The sequence below is a fragment of the Bacillus rossius genome, chromosome 3 (assembly GCF_032445375.1).
Source record: "Bacillus rossius redtenbacheri isolate Brsri chromosome 3, Brsri_v3, whole genome shotgun sequence".
NCBI lineage: Eukaryota > Metazoa > Arthropoda > Insecta > Phasmatodea > Bacillidae > Bacillus > Bacillus rossius.
In genome coordinates, this window is record NC_086332.1 from 130194871 (window position 1) to 130210175 (window position 15305).

Genomic DNA, 15305 nt, shown 5'->3' on the forward strand with positions numbered 1-15305 from the left:
CTTTTCATTGCCTTGTTACGGCCAGCCACCTGCGAAATTGAGTTTGTCTTAAGTGCCAGTTGGAGTATTTTCATTAGTTCAAAAATTGTATTTTGTTTGTGAAGTCTGCTATATTAGCCTCTACAGGTCACCCTACAAGGCAATTTAACTTTGTTTAATAGGGTTGTCCCCTTTTTCACAAGGGTGAACATTTTGGTTTTGACCCTTATTTAATGTGCTGCATTTCTGTTGGACCATGAATTTCGTGACGTTGTCACTCCGCGGTGCTTTGGTGCTCACACAGGCTCCGCCCCGCGAGTGCTGCTCTGGGCAGCACGCTGTCGTGCGATATTCAACCTGTTTACCTGTTTGCTCATACTTCATGTTTTCGGTCTAGTCTTTATTCTTTTAGCATGTGCACCCTAACCCTTATCATATTGAATTTTTGAAGGGCATAACGTAATGTCTTGAATTGTATGACAGTTGTCAGGCTATTTTTATTCAGTAATGTTCAATTCGGTTAAGAATATTTGCTTACTAAGTTGGGACTTTTTGATTCATAAAATTTTGTCTTCTGATTGAATTTTCTGGTTTACACAGGCCTTCCCTCTCCTTATTCTCTCTCGTGACTTTAATAGCCCCTGCTGTGCTCTTGGCAGTACTTGTAACTTATTGGGATCCTGGTTTCATTCCATTACGTTTCAGGTGTAAATGTAGTATCTGGTAGAGATGTTGCAAGAGATTTTGCTGTCACGTCTTACCTCCTCAAATGTTTTCTCCACGCCTGGTAACTGTTGCCACGAACAAGAAATTACACGACAAACCGAATAATCGTATACAAATCTAAGATTATTTAAATAGAGACCTATTCGGGTACAGTCAGGTTTGTACAGAAACATTTGGGAACAAAACAACACACTTATTTTTATTTTCGGTAAGGCCCAGACCAATGTTTCTTGGTGGTAATAATAGTCACCTTTACAAAGAAAATCCTGCAAGTGTCGAGTGAAAAATCACTCGCAATTTGTCCAGTGAACAGATGACTCGCAATGTGTCCAGTGAACGGATCACTCGCAATGTGTCGAGTGAACAGATGACTCGCAATGTGCCCAGTGAACAAATGACTCGCAATGTGTCCAGTGAACAGATCACTCGCAATGTGTCCAGTGAACTGATCATTTGCCATATGTTGAGTGGACAGATCACTCGCAATGTGCCGAGTGAACAGATCACTCACCTGCCAAAAAAATTATCTGGGATCGATTCCAGATTTGTTACAATGTGGCGGACGTGGCTGTAAGCCAATGGGTGTTATCGTAGCGCTCCGAGTACTCTCGTCAATTCCTTTCCTCCGCTGTTCATTCATGTCATTGCACCTCTCATGTGGTCGATGTTGACGAAACATTCAAACTCTTAACACAATCAAGCCTGATTTACCAGGCCACCTGCTGCATGCAGCTTGTCACGAATCTTATCAGGCAACTCCATGACGCATTTCTAGCCATCGCCAGCCAGGTGTTCCGCAGATAAAGACCTAGAGCCCGTTTCAATAGACCCTGCGTTTTTTCCAAACGTTTAAATTCGTGTTTTGTATTTTCAGGTTCCGAAAAAATGCATATGAAAAACTTCTAAATGGTCAGAATGGTATATCACTGTATACACATATGGAAACTATCTGAAGAGAGAAGAACTTGTATGTCGCTAAGAAAAGCAGCTGACAAATACAATATAATTAAGTACCCATAATTTGCTATAAAAGGAAACGAAAGGCTAATGAAGGCGAAAGTGGGGCATCAACGTCCATGGGCTACGTGGCACATAAAATGTGTTCACAAATGCAGAAGAGAAGACCCTATCTAAGTAGGCCTACTTGTTGCAATGTAAGCAAGGAAATTTAAGTTTTAGTTGGCTGTAAAGTATAATTTAAATAGACGCAGGTACCTGGGGTGAACATGAAATGGCTGGGGAGGACTGGTTTACTGCAGTCATGGGTATAAATGCAGAACTTTCTATAAGAGCTGCTCAAGTCAATAGGTTATCAAGGGTAACTAGCTTTAATAGCACAAACGTGGATGTGTTTTACTATAATCTGCATTGTGGCTAATGCTATGCCATTATCTCTTACTCCGGCCAATATTCTGGCTAGTTTCACGAAAACTGGCATTTGTCCATATAACTGCAATCTATTTACAGACCTTGATTTTCAACCTTATTTTGTGACTGAACGACCAAATTCGGATGAAGCGAATCTGATAAGTGACACTAACTTTAACGCAAATCCAGTTGAAGTGAATCCTCCAACCGAAGACGACAGTCCTACGCTGGCTGTTAGTCCTTCCATTTTTCCATTTTACATGAAGAAATCACTCAAACAAATCAAAACTTAAGATACTGTGAAGTTTTCGCTAGTTTCTCCAAAAAAAAAAATCCTACAACACGCGAAATTTAAATAATTGCAAATCGTTGATCAGATTCATCGAAACTATCAACGAGCACTGAAACACAGATACATCTGAATAAAGAGTCAGTAAAAAAATAAACTGAAGAAAGTGAATAGAGAAAGAAGACAAAATTTATTAAATTCAATTCAAACAAAAAATCGGTAAATTCCAAGTCCAAATATAACATAATAAATATTACCAAAAAGGTAACAGTGTCTTCAGATGATGACGAAGAGTAGGAATATTATTGCTTAGTCTGCGTTGAAAGCTATGACACTAGCAGGCCGGGAAATGATTGGGTTCAATGCATAGGCTATTGTATGTGGGCGTACGATGCCTGTACAGCTGGTGATCCTTCTAATTTATGCCATTATTTTTAATCATACTGATATTTTGCCTTATATATTGCCCATTATTGATTATTTTTCTTGAAGAACATATTTTTTTGTAGTAATACTGATTATTTACGATAATAGTGTAGAATAGTTCCTCTGGGTACTGGGTTCTGGCTGAGGTGCCGAGGTGCCAACCGCCATTTTGCATTGTGACATCAGGGCGGCTATCTTGGATGACCTTGACCTTTGACCTTGAACTTTGCCCTTGACCTTGGAAGCCATCATGGTACCAGCATTTTGAATTATGAAGTCACCATTGCAACTTCCGTTACGGCCGCCATCTTGAAAATCTGTAATTTTTATGTTCGAAAATCGAGAAAAAAATTAAAACTCATAAAAAATTTAATCAATCGAATTTTATAAAAAAATTTAATAAAAAGAATATTTAAAAAAAAATGCATAAAAACTTACACTTACAACATGGAACTCGGAGTCCTTGGTTAAAAGAAGATGGCGACAGGTCCTTCCCCCATGGAGGCGACCAGCAGACTGATCCCGCACCACTTTGACCAATGCATATGTCGCCAGCAAGTAAGATGTCATAACCGCCATCTAGTAAATATTTATTTATTATCCGATTTTAGTGAAAAAATTTTAAATTTATAAAAAATTTAATTAATAAAATTGTATTTAAAATATTTAAAAGAAAACACTGGTTCACTTTTCCTTATCGCCGCCATCATTAAAATCTTTATTTATTATCCGATTTTAATGAAACAAATTCTGAAATTTATAAAAAAAGTAAACTAATGAAATTGTAATAAAATATTATTTTAAAAACGTACTTACATCATGGAGTCCATGCTTCGAACCTGGTGAGGACAAAAATTTTAAAAAATGTCCATAGACCCTTCCTCCATGGAAGCCGCCGGCAGACTGACCTCCCACCACTAAAACCAAGGTATATATCACCAGCTAGTATGAAATCATGTCCGCCATCTTGTTTTAGTCTGCTGGAGACCACCATCTTGTTTTCGTCTGCTAGAGTGCGCCCGTGCTATGTTAGTTTAATTCTTACCCACAAGAGTGCAGTAATCATTTATTATAACTGTGGCACCCACCATCTTGACATTTGGGTGCCATTTTGGAAATTCGTAATTAATAAGTTCTAAAATTCACCAAAACGTTTGCAGTCAATACACTGATTGATTCAATTTATTCCTGTCCTCGGTTATATCCCTGGGCATTTCAAAAATAAAATAATGTAAAAAATATAATTTTCAATAAAAAATAAAGAAAAATTCTAAAAGAACTTAGTTTCTTACCCATACGCAATCATATAAGCTGTTATGCCCGCCATCTTGAAAATTTGTAATAATTAACCTATAAATTCAGGAAAAAATCAAAATTAATTTTTAAAAATTTGCGATCATTATACTGTTTGATTCGACCAGTTTCTGTCCTTGGTTCGATGCCTGGGCGATGCAAAAAAATAATTTTATCTAAAAGAATACTTTTATAAATGATGTGTTAAGTCTTAAAAGATGCATAGTTACCTTATCAACCTCCAGCAAGCAGTTTTGATCGCCATCTTAGAAATTAGTATTTAATAACCTAAATATTCTGAATATATTCCAAAAATCATCAAAAACTCACTCATCAATAAAATGATTAATTATATCAGTTCCTGTTCATGGTTCGATCCTTGGTCAATGTAAAAAAATAATCTTATGTAACATCATTTTAGCATAATAGTGACAGGTTCAAAATAATCAATACTTTTTTAACATATAAAAAATGATTATATAATTGCTACTCTACTACAGGAACACTTGCGAAAGTTAGCAATCTTATAAACATTTAGTCCTGCAGTGATGTAAAATAACTAATTCTAAGCCCCAAACAGTTTATACTAGACCGAAAACAGCCAGATCCTTTACTGACATAGTCTTCCTCTTCTTGACAACGATTCTGGACGCCGTGTTTAACAGCTTACTTCACATCGACAGAACCGTAAATTACTGCAGCCGATGTCTTGAATGCACACTTTTTCACATTGTCATCAAACGGATATGGTAAACCATATTAACAGTCCAAGTTGTATTTTATACGATCGTTTGTTGCTACATCATCAGTAAGCTGATTTATATCCTGTCTGATATCGTCAAGAAAAGTACAAATATATTTTCACTCACTAAACATATTTAGATAATAGTAGTCTTTCAACGTTTCGCGAAATGCAGACTGTGCCAAGTAGAACCCATTATCATTTACCTGTAATGCACCGAACATGGTCTTGGATTTAGTTTCATGTCCAGACGACATAGCAATCGGTTGCTGCTTATCTGTTGTTTTTTTTTTGTTTTTTTTTTTTTGCTTGTACGCTCCTTGACTTCAACATAAATAGAGGAGTCGAAATTTCTGCATCTAGTTCAACAGTAGGCACACAAACTTCGCCTTTGCAGTTTTTCTCTTGTCATCGTAAATTATCAATTCGAGTAAACCAAACACGGCACTCATCACAGCGAAACTTCAAGCGAGAAGGATTCTTCATACATTTAATCTTCTCATGTCTTCGTGCATCATGGGAAAATGGGAACGACATATCGCAGTAGCCACAAGGATGTCTAATCTTTGAGGACGAACCCGAACCAGATGATGTTGTTACTGAAGTTGTACGGATTCCCGATGTACTTTTAAGCACATCGATCATTCGCTGTTTTATAGAAACCCTTACTTTCTACTGAACAGCAGGACCTTTGCAAGTGATGTTTCAAATCAACATGCCTTGCAAATTGTTTGCAATGCTTTTAACAACCAAACGTTTTGTGAGGAGGATACATAGTACATGCTCTCTTCTCGTGTCGCCGAGCATTGCTGTTGTTTGAGAAAATCCTGTCACAGCAACGGAATAGATGCTCGATAGTTGTTGTCGAATCACGAACCAATGCAGTCTTCATCAAGGGGCGAAACATCGTTCATCATGGTTTCCTGTGCTGTCAGCACTGAAGATGTAAATAGGACTCTTTCCCCACTGCAATAGGATTCTTGCCCCACATGTGGGGCAAGTTTCCTAATTTGCAGTCATGTATTCTTTTTGTATTACAAATGTTCAAACATGGGTTATATTTTTATACGTTACGTATATGGAATAATACACAATGCATTGTCATAGCATAAAGTACATGCTTGACACTCATGCATAAACAAATACGAATCCCAATATCTTCGCATAACCAATTCCCATAAAATATTTAAGAATGTAGATGCCATACTTTGGTAAAAATGATGTTAGCAAAAACTGCCTTCATCATTATTGTTAAAAAAAATACATACTCCCAATGGTGACAAAATGTACATTACAGACCAAACCCAATAACAAAATTGCTTGCAACCTATAGTTTGTTAAATTTAGAAAAATGGAGAAGTATGCCAAGAAAAATAAATAAATAAATTTATTTAATGCTATTATTTATTTTCAATTACAAATTTACCAACAGCAAAATCTGACACTCGTATACATCGTATACATTTCTCAGTCCATTAAACATAAATTTCCTCTGAATAAAAATTTTTAGTTCGTTTTAAGAGTGAGAAAATACATGTAATTCATACAGATCACGATACAAATGTTCAGGTTTTTAACACCTTAATCGACCACAGATGTTGATGCTAGAAACAAACCTTTGCAAACTTTATATATTTTTTTTTTCAAGTATAAAATTCGTGTAACCTGTACACCACACTTCTCACAAACAAATTTTTCACGGTCGGGATTGCTTCTGCAGCCAGATTTTTATGAGTTAGTGTACTTCGTCGTCATATAAATCGTTTACCACAGTAGCGACACTGATACAGCTAACAGTCACAATTACCATAGCTTCCTCGCTGCACAACTCGCACATGTAATTTGCTTTTACAGTGCCTAATCAAATTAGTTTTGTTCGTGAAATGTACACCACGTGGGTCACATGGAAATGTCACGCGATTAGCGTTCCTACTGCAGACATTATTTTCATATCTTCTTGCATGTTGTCGATATTTCAAACTTTTGTTAGTGTACCTACACAGATGACTCGTTAATAGTTCCTGAGTCATCAAAGACTCGGAAAGTATTATACTTCCATCGTACACTGCTGTTGTAGGCAATGAATTCCTGAATGTTGCATGAGCTGGAGATTTCCCAGGCGTGATTGATAGAACATCCGTACTGGTTGACAAAGAAGCTGAAGTAGACTCAACTGACACAGAAGATGGAAATTGTTCACAAAATGTTTTATTTGCCAAATTCGGTGTTGCTGATTTTGATGTCTCATCTGCTAACTATAATGCACGAATTGATTTCTCTTGCAGTGAAGAGTCAGTAGATTCAGCCAACTTAGGGATCTCTGGAGATAGTAGCTTCGGTACCATAGGAATCTCTGAAGCTGTCCTCATAGATGTCATCGGGATCTGCTTCGTCGTCGTTATCGCCCTCGTCAGGGTCCCCACTGATCTGTGCAGTTGTTGAGCCCGCCCCATCGGGATCTCTCCAGACGTCAACGTCGCTACCATCGGATACACATGAATATTCATAAACCATACTTACATTCAGGCTAGTCAAACTAACCGATCTGCACTGTGCCACAACCAGAGGTGGACTAAGTAACCTGCTGTCTAGGACTGGCTTAAATAACAATGGATGCTGGAATATTATGTTAGTCAAAACATCATCAATTGTTAATACCTATAAAAAATTAATTTTTTTTTCGGAATTTCAGGGAAAATTAAGTTCTAATTACATATTTAAACAACTAATCGCTTAGTGTCCATACTTGACATATTTAAGCTTACTAGAGTACAAGAGTCACTGAACCTTGGCACCTTCTGATTCCAAACATAATTTAGACTTCTCAAATAGAAATATGATTATGCTCAGCTACTCATAATCCCCAAATCACTTCAAATGGCTAAAGCACATGACTACAATATTTGATCCGATCCCCCGCTAGGACCAAAGTAAATTATTTGCATCTCTCACCAACAGTTTATGGCACCTTCAGTGTTGATAAACCTACAGCCAAGACATGCTCCATACCCAACATCTTCGAAACCCGAAGGGTTTAGTGTCAATCTTTGCTATGCCTTACGTCAAAAGTCTCTGAAACAATAAACCTACTCTATGAGTTTACTTGTCATTTTTATGCTTGTCATAGCTTACATCTATAAATATTTTCGTAAATAACCCAAAATATTATCAGTTCACTGGCATTCGATTTATGCACATACAGTAGGCCACAAACATATCCAGCAACTCATGTCCATTCTACATTCAGCTCCAAACTTACATTCGTCAGTCTACTTGACTACACTCAGCACACAGACAACTAAAATAAGTCAGCTAACAAACTATAATTTCTATACATTCGGATATTCAAATGCCTACTGACTGATTGTTGGATGGGCCTGACAGTGATCATAATTAGCAAAGTTTACACTTATATAGGACCAGGAGTCTATGAACCATTGAACCTTCAGAACATAGCTACAGATACACCCTGCTGGATGAAAGTAATTCGACTCTCATCCTCTATCATTGACACTCAATCCTACACTCATTTTTCATCATCGACATGCAATAAAATGCAAATTGAACATCATCGACACTCAATTCGACACTTATTCTCCATCATCGACATGCATTCAAATGCGAATTTTCCAAAATTGACACTCAATTAGACACTCTTTTCCATCGACATTTAATTCGACACTCATTTTACACAATCGACATATTTAATTCTACATACTTTTTTCCATTTTTGACACTTAGTTCGACAATCATTTTCCATCATCGACATGCAATAAAATGGAAAATTTCCATTATTCACACAGACACACACACACATATATATCCATACTTAACTCATTTCTTTAAAGTAGCATACAGATTGTACACACACACACGAACCTCATTAGGGAATGAATAATGACACATATTTAATATCTATTTTTAAAATTATATTTATATCAAAAATACAAAAGTATAAAAATTCGTAAGAAAACACACATCAATAACGTATTCTATGTATCATGAACTTACTTATTTAATTAAGAATAGTCAATGTTTCTTTGATAACAAATACAATTTCATCATCTTGCGAAGCAAGTAAAAATCGTAACCTGTTCACCAACAAGTTTGGGTCTTTCTACGATATGTAATCAATTTTGCAGGATGCCACCATCTTATTCAAGTGTTTGCTGATAATATTGTGAAAATCGTTTTAGCAATGATTATGATCATATACATCATCATCATCGGTGCTGTCCACATCTTTATCAAACACATTGACATCTTCATTTCGCTTATCCCAGGATTTCGACTTTTTTGACATTGAAGTACCATCATTGACATCAAGCTTACTTGGTAATTGTCCAAAAAACTTCCAAAGTTCCACAGTATTTGGCAGCTTATAAATTACTTGTTTATTGGGCAAGGATAGAGTTCCAGTACAAGACAGATTTTTTTTATTTTTCATTCTTCTTCTTTTTTTGGTAATAATTTTCATTATATATAATATTTTATTTTTAGTTTTAAAATATTTTTCTCTAATTTTATGACATTAAAGAAAACGAGAATTTGTTTTCTCCGTGTGCTCCTAGTTATTCCTAACAATATATTGATGGTTTTATCCTAGTGCTTCTGATTATTCCTGTGGTTTCTCCAAGTGCTTCTAGTCATTCCTGAGAAATCATTCTCTGCCTAAAAAAATTATTACTAAATGAGTCATGCAATCTTATATTTTAAGTTACATTTAAAATGAGAATTTTTGCTATCAAATTGTATAACTAAAAATATTTTTATCAGGTAGAATTTAAAAAAAAATCATTACTCAGATATATAATATGCTTTGAGACAGCTGAGAAGCATTGACATGCAAGACAAACTTCCTTATTCTTGATGTCTAAGACAGGTGATTTTATTTAGAGTTTCGTATAAATTTCTGAATTCATGTTACTTAATCAGCAATTTAAAAAATATCAGGTAGAAACCAGACAAAAACAAAAGTTAATTATTAATACGATTACTGAGTCTTAAAAAAAACTGAGAAACATTATCACACAAGAAGATTTCCCTTTCCCTTGAGTTCTAGAGAAACCCTCCTGTTGCGATCGTAAGGAAGCATCCCGCATCCAACACAAAATAGCGACTGCTTATACAGACAATTGATCTTGCGATTTTTTCTTAGGCCATGATATTATTCACTAATTTTTAAATGAGGTCAATGTTCTGCCTCTTGAGTTCTAACGAAGCACATCTTCTCTACAGTTCGTGAGTGAGCATCCCGAAACCAACAACAAACATCGGTTGCATTTACAACACATCGCATGAGGAAATATGAAGGTGAGTACTGAAAATACTTAGAGACATGATTTTTTCAAAATAAAAACATCTTTTGTCGAAAAAATTGTCGAATGCTCATACATAAAAATTCAATGTACCTAAGAAAATACTTTAGTCACTATTCAACCATTATTGAGTACGTACAGTCTAGTGAAGGTATGACGCTCAAATATAAATCTCGATCTGGACGACATTGTACATACTGTAGAAAATACTTTAATAAAAGCTATAATGCTCGTAGACATGAAAAGAACGATTGTTTTAAATGCCCATTCCGACAAATGCTATGTTGGCAAGAATTGTAGGCGGTTGACACGAAGAGTGAATTTAAAAAAAGACACGATAAGACTTGTAAAGTTAAGCTCGTGCAGGAGATAAAGTACATAAATGGCGACACTATGCTCGGAGACAGTATGCCTTACAATGAATTTGATGTACCTAGTCTTAAAAGTGATTAAGTTAAAATCTTCCCAAGTCTTGACAAGGGAAATATCTTAAAGGATATTGAAGATTTAAGGAAGGTAGAAGATAATGAAAGTAGCATCGCCAGAAAAAGAGACAAGTCGACTTACATTGGTCTTCTAACAACTTGAGAATTTTTTTGGACAATTAGCAAGTAAGCTTGATATCATTGATGGTTCTTCAATGTCAAAAAAAGTCGAAATCCTGGGATAAGCGAGATGAAGATCTCAGTGTGTTTGATAAAGATGTGGACAGCACCGATGATGATGATGCATATGATCATAATCATTATTACAACGATTTTCAGAATATGTTCAACAAACACTTGAAGAACATGGTGGCATCATGCAAAATTGATTATATATCGTAGAAAGGCCCAAACATGTTGGTGAACAGGTTATGACTTTTACTTTTTTCGCAAGATGACGAAATGTATCTGTTATCAAAGAAACATGGACTATTCTTGATGCACTTAGTAAGTTCATGATATATAGAATAAGTATTTGATGTGTGTTGCCTAACGAATTTTACTATTTTTTTTTTGTATTTTTGATATAAATATAATTTTAAAAATAGATATTAAATATTTGTCGTTATTCATTCATTCATTCATTCATTCACTAATGAGGTTCATCATGTGTGTGTGTGTGCGTGTGTGTACAACCTGTTTGCTACTTTAAACAATTCAGTTGAGTATGGATACTTTTGTGAATATATATATATATATATATATATATATATATATGTCTGTGTGTGTGTGCGTGTGGATGATATAAAGTTTTCCATTTTAATGCATGTAGATGATGGAAAATTAGTGTCGAACTGAGTGTCGAATATGGAAAAACGTATGCAGAATTGAGTGTAGATGGTGGAAAATGAGTATCGAATAAGTGTCAATAATTGAAAATGAGTGTCGATTTTGGAAAATTTGCATTGGATTGCATGTCGATAATGAAGAATGAGTGTCAAATTGAGTGTCATTATGGAGGATGAGGGTCGAATTGAGTGTAGATGATGAAAAATGAGTGTAGACTTGATTGTCAATGATGGAAAATGAGTGTCTCATCGAGTGTAGATGATGGAAAATGAGTGTCGTATTGAGTGTATATGATGGAAAATGAGTGTCGTATTGAGTGTAGATGATGAAAAATAAGTGTCGCATTGATGATGAAAAGAGTGCCAATTTTGGAAAATTCGCATTTTAATGCATGGCGATGATGGAGGATGAGTGTCGAATTGAATGTCGATGATGAAGAATTTGCATTTGATTGCATGTAAATGATGAAAAATGAGTGTTGAATTGAGTGTCGATTATGGAGGATGAGAGACGAATTACTTTCATCCAGCAGGGTGTACATGTAGCTATGTTCTGAAGGTTCAATGGTTCATAGACCACAGGGTAAATTTTGTTATTTTTGATATATTTTTATTGCTTTTGTGAATCAAATTTTTCATTTTAAATAACGAGTATTATCTAAAGTACGACATTAAGGTTGTGCCTTTATCATAAAAATATGGATAAATGAGCTATTCTGTGATTTTGAATTAAAAATATGTGAATAAATAAAATAGTTCTCTTTAATTTCTTAGTGTTACAACCGCCCCGAGTAATAGATCGGTTGAATCATTTTACCAGTTTTTGTTGATATGCCTTGAAATACTTTTGCATCGCAGATGCGGCCACTATAACATCATCCATTTGTAGTCAAATAAATAATTTAATTAAAGTAAGCTTTCAATCACGCAAAGATAAATGAAATAATAAATATGTTGTTCAGTTTGCGATTTAGTCAATAACGTTTCAACTATCCCCGGTCTCCCTACCGCTCACATCTCATAGTTTCCCTGTGCACGACGAGAAGACTGCGCGCCTGTTCAGAGCACTGCGCTTAAAGGCGATGCCGCGCTAGAAGCACAAATCATCGCGCCTCACCTACACAAATACACCCCTTTCTAGGCGGGTCACTTCACTATTCTAAATCGCTCGTTCAGACACAATGTGTGATATTCGAGGTTTGTGAGACGTGTGTCACAAAGTGGCGTATGGCGTAGCTACTCTTCAAACGACTACGTTGCTAACTCTTCAGCGATCAAGGGCGGGCACACACACACGCCTTCGCAATCCAGGAGTTCTACCGCCAGAACATTTTCAACTAACGCTTGGCCAGAATAACCCGAAGACACGTTACCTAACCCACACACGCTTCCCGCACGCCTTATCTTTGCTTATCGGATGACGTCACTTTATTACTGAAAGTCATTCACTGAACCTATGCAAACAGACGATGTACACGCGCAACTGCGCAGCCACACTTTTCATCCATGTTGCCAGACGGAACAGGATCATTAAAAACCTGTCGCAAGAAAGTACTGAGTGAACTAATGCCATGTTGCCAGCCAGTTCTTTATAAAGAACTAGATGAACTACAGCGATGTTACCGTGGAAAACTGGATGAACTGCAGCCATTTTGCGAGAGAGTGCTTACTATATAAACGATACCCAGCATAATGAACTTAAGAGCAGACCAATTAACCCGTGTCACCAAACCTTATTAGCATTAAGATTTTCTTGTCCGAAATGCATCACAGCTAGCCATACGGTTAGAGATATATGCATTGGGCGGAATAAAATTTTAACACCTTTAGCTAATAAATGGCTGTAATTGGCCTGATTATCTACAAGAACAGGTTTTGGAAATATAATTTTTTTTCTTGCAAATGAGTTCAGTCAGATCTTTTTTTTTTTTGGGTAGTTAGACTTTATTTATACATCAAATTTTATTATTTTTAATACACTGTTGCCAAATCCGATGCGAGAAGTTGACTAGTATCCTCATTAAAGCACTGAACGAATGATACCATGGATCTACTTTCTGAGGTACATTCATTCAACGAAGAACCTCAGGGATTGGTTTCATAAGTATATTATTTTGTGAGATTTTAGAATAACAGTATCTGATACATGATTTCTGATAGATCAATATTACATTTTAGTCGCCACGAGAGAAAACCTCAGCCATTGTACCAGCTTTAGTTTCATCCTGATGGCTTATCGAAATGTATAAAATTTATGTTAATTGTTTTGAATAATGAGATCCATTATGTAGAATGAAAGGTTATACAGCGTGTTCGCAAAATGCATGATATACTTTTAATGCCTGACAGGAAATGCCAAATCAAGCAACGTTTATTTAGGAAAATACGCTCGGAAATGAAAACATCTAAAGCTACAGGCGGGCGGGCTTCAGATCACTGTGGCACTGGTTAGGAAGACGCGTGATCGCAGCGCTGTATGTTGAAATGCTGAAAGGGAAGCAGGCATGGAGCTGCGATCAGGCGTTCTGGCTGCTGGTGCGTACCACTAACTCTAGACGTCTGCGCCTAGCTCGTCAACTACCTCTCACGGAGCGTTTGAACGCCACTGCGCCGTGGTCGCGTGTCCTCACAGCCAGCGGAGTATCCCTGAATCCGCACAAGTTCGGTACACGTTTGTCTAACGGGAGGAACCAGGCTTATACGTCTCGTCTGCATGGAGCTCATTGTCGGCACAGATAACTCACTTATCAGGAGGGTGGGTCGACTGCGATAAACAGCTATCTGCATCGACTTCACCGATCTGGTTTGAAAGGACGGTTCACCAGGCTGGTAGATGTACCAGCGCCGAGTGTTAGAGGCGAGGTACCCGACTATACAGCGGGTTGCAGCTCCAAGCAGTGTGGTCCTCCCTGCAGCCGTCAGCCGCATCAATCTTGCACTGTTAGCTTGTACTGCCTCTTCATTAGAGACTTGTACACTCAACACCGATATCAAATAAGAGTTCCACTGAGAAGGAATGATACATTTAGACCAGCCGGCAACTATAATATACAGGAAGAGTCAGAATTCCTATTTGCAAGCTTCAGCTGCAGGTTCATTATGAGTCACAGTAGAAAGAAGAAGAAAGCTGCGCAATACAACCAATAAATAGCTAGTCCTTGCATTCTGTGACTCGGCCCTGGTGTCACCAGACGAGTGTAAAACGGAGGCAGTACTCGCCTGTGCTCCGGCGGCAGACAGCTCCGGAGTCCTGCAGACGGTCACGGTCCAACGCACACTCTGACACAGCCGCCCGCCCGCCGACGACAGATAGTTATATCGCCCGCGGGTCTCCGTATCAGCGACGTCACAGCAGTTAGTCATGGCGTGGCGCTGTGCAGGTGTGCATCAGCTGGCGCCGGCGTGAGCGGTGAGTGACGTGCAGCGCTCATTCAGTCGTCATTCTGTCTCTATCCTCTTCATTCCTCGAGCACTAGCTGAAGCTCCCGGCTCCACGCGGGCAGATCAGCATTACCTAGTGCACGCCACCACCTACCTAGTGCACGCCACCACCTACCTAGTGCACACCACCACCTACCTAGTGCACGCCACCACCTACCCAGTGCAACCACGGCCTACCCAGTTCACGCCACCACCTACCTAGTGCACACCACCACCTACCCAGTGCAACCACGGCCTACCCAGTGCATGCCACCACCTACCTAGTGCACGCCACCACCTACCCAGTGCATGCCACCACCTACCTAGCGCACACCACCACCTACCCAGTGCATGCCACCACCTACCTAGCGCACACCACCACCTACCCAGTGCAAACCACGGCCTACCCAGTGCAAACCACGGCCTACCCAGTGCATGCCACCACCTACCTAACGCACACCACCACCTACC

At 37.8% G+C, this 15305-nt stretch overlaps 1 protein-coding gene across 2 annotated transcripts in view; it reads right to left on the reverse strand.

Annotated features, from left to right (window-relative positions):
- The window catches only part of LOC134531245 (ATP-binding cassette sub-family C member 3-like), a 289530-nt gene extending 274813 nt beyond the window's left edge, over nucleotides 1-14717 (reverse strand). The window contains exon 1 of one of the 2 annotated variants that reach the window (XM_063366935.1): nucleotides 14634-14717. The gene's annotated coding sequence lies outside the window, so the exon portion shown is untranslated. The remainder of the gene's footprint in view (nucleotides 1-14633) is intronic. The other variant, XM_063366937.1, reaches the window with a different exon arrangement.
- Between the last annotated feature and the right edge of the window lie 588 nt (nucleotides 14718-15305).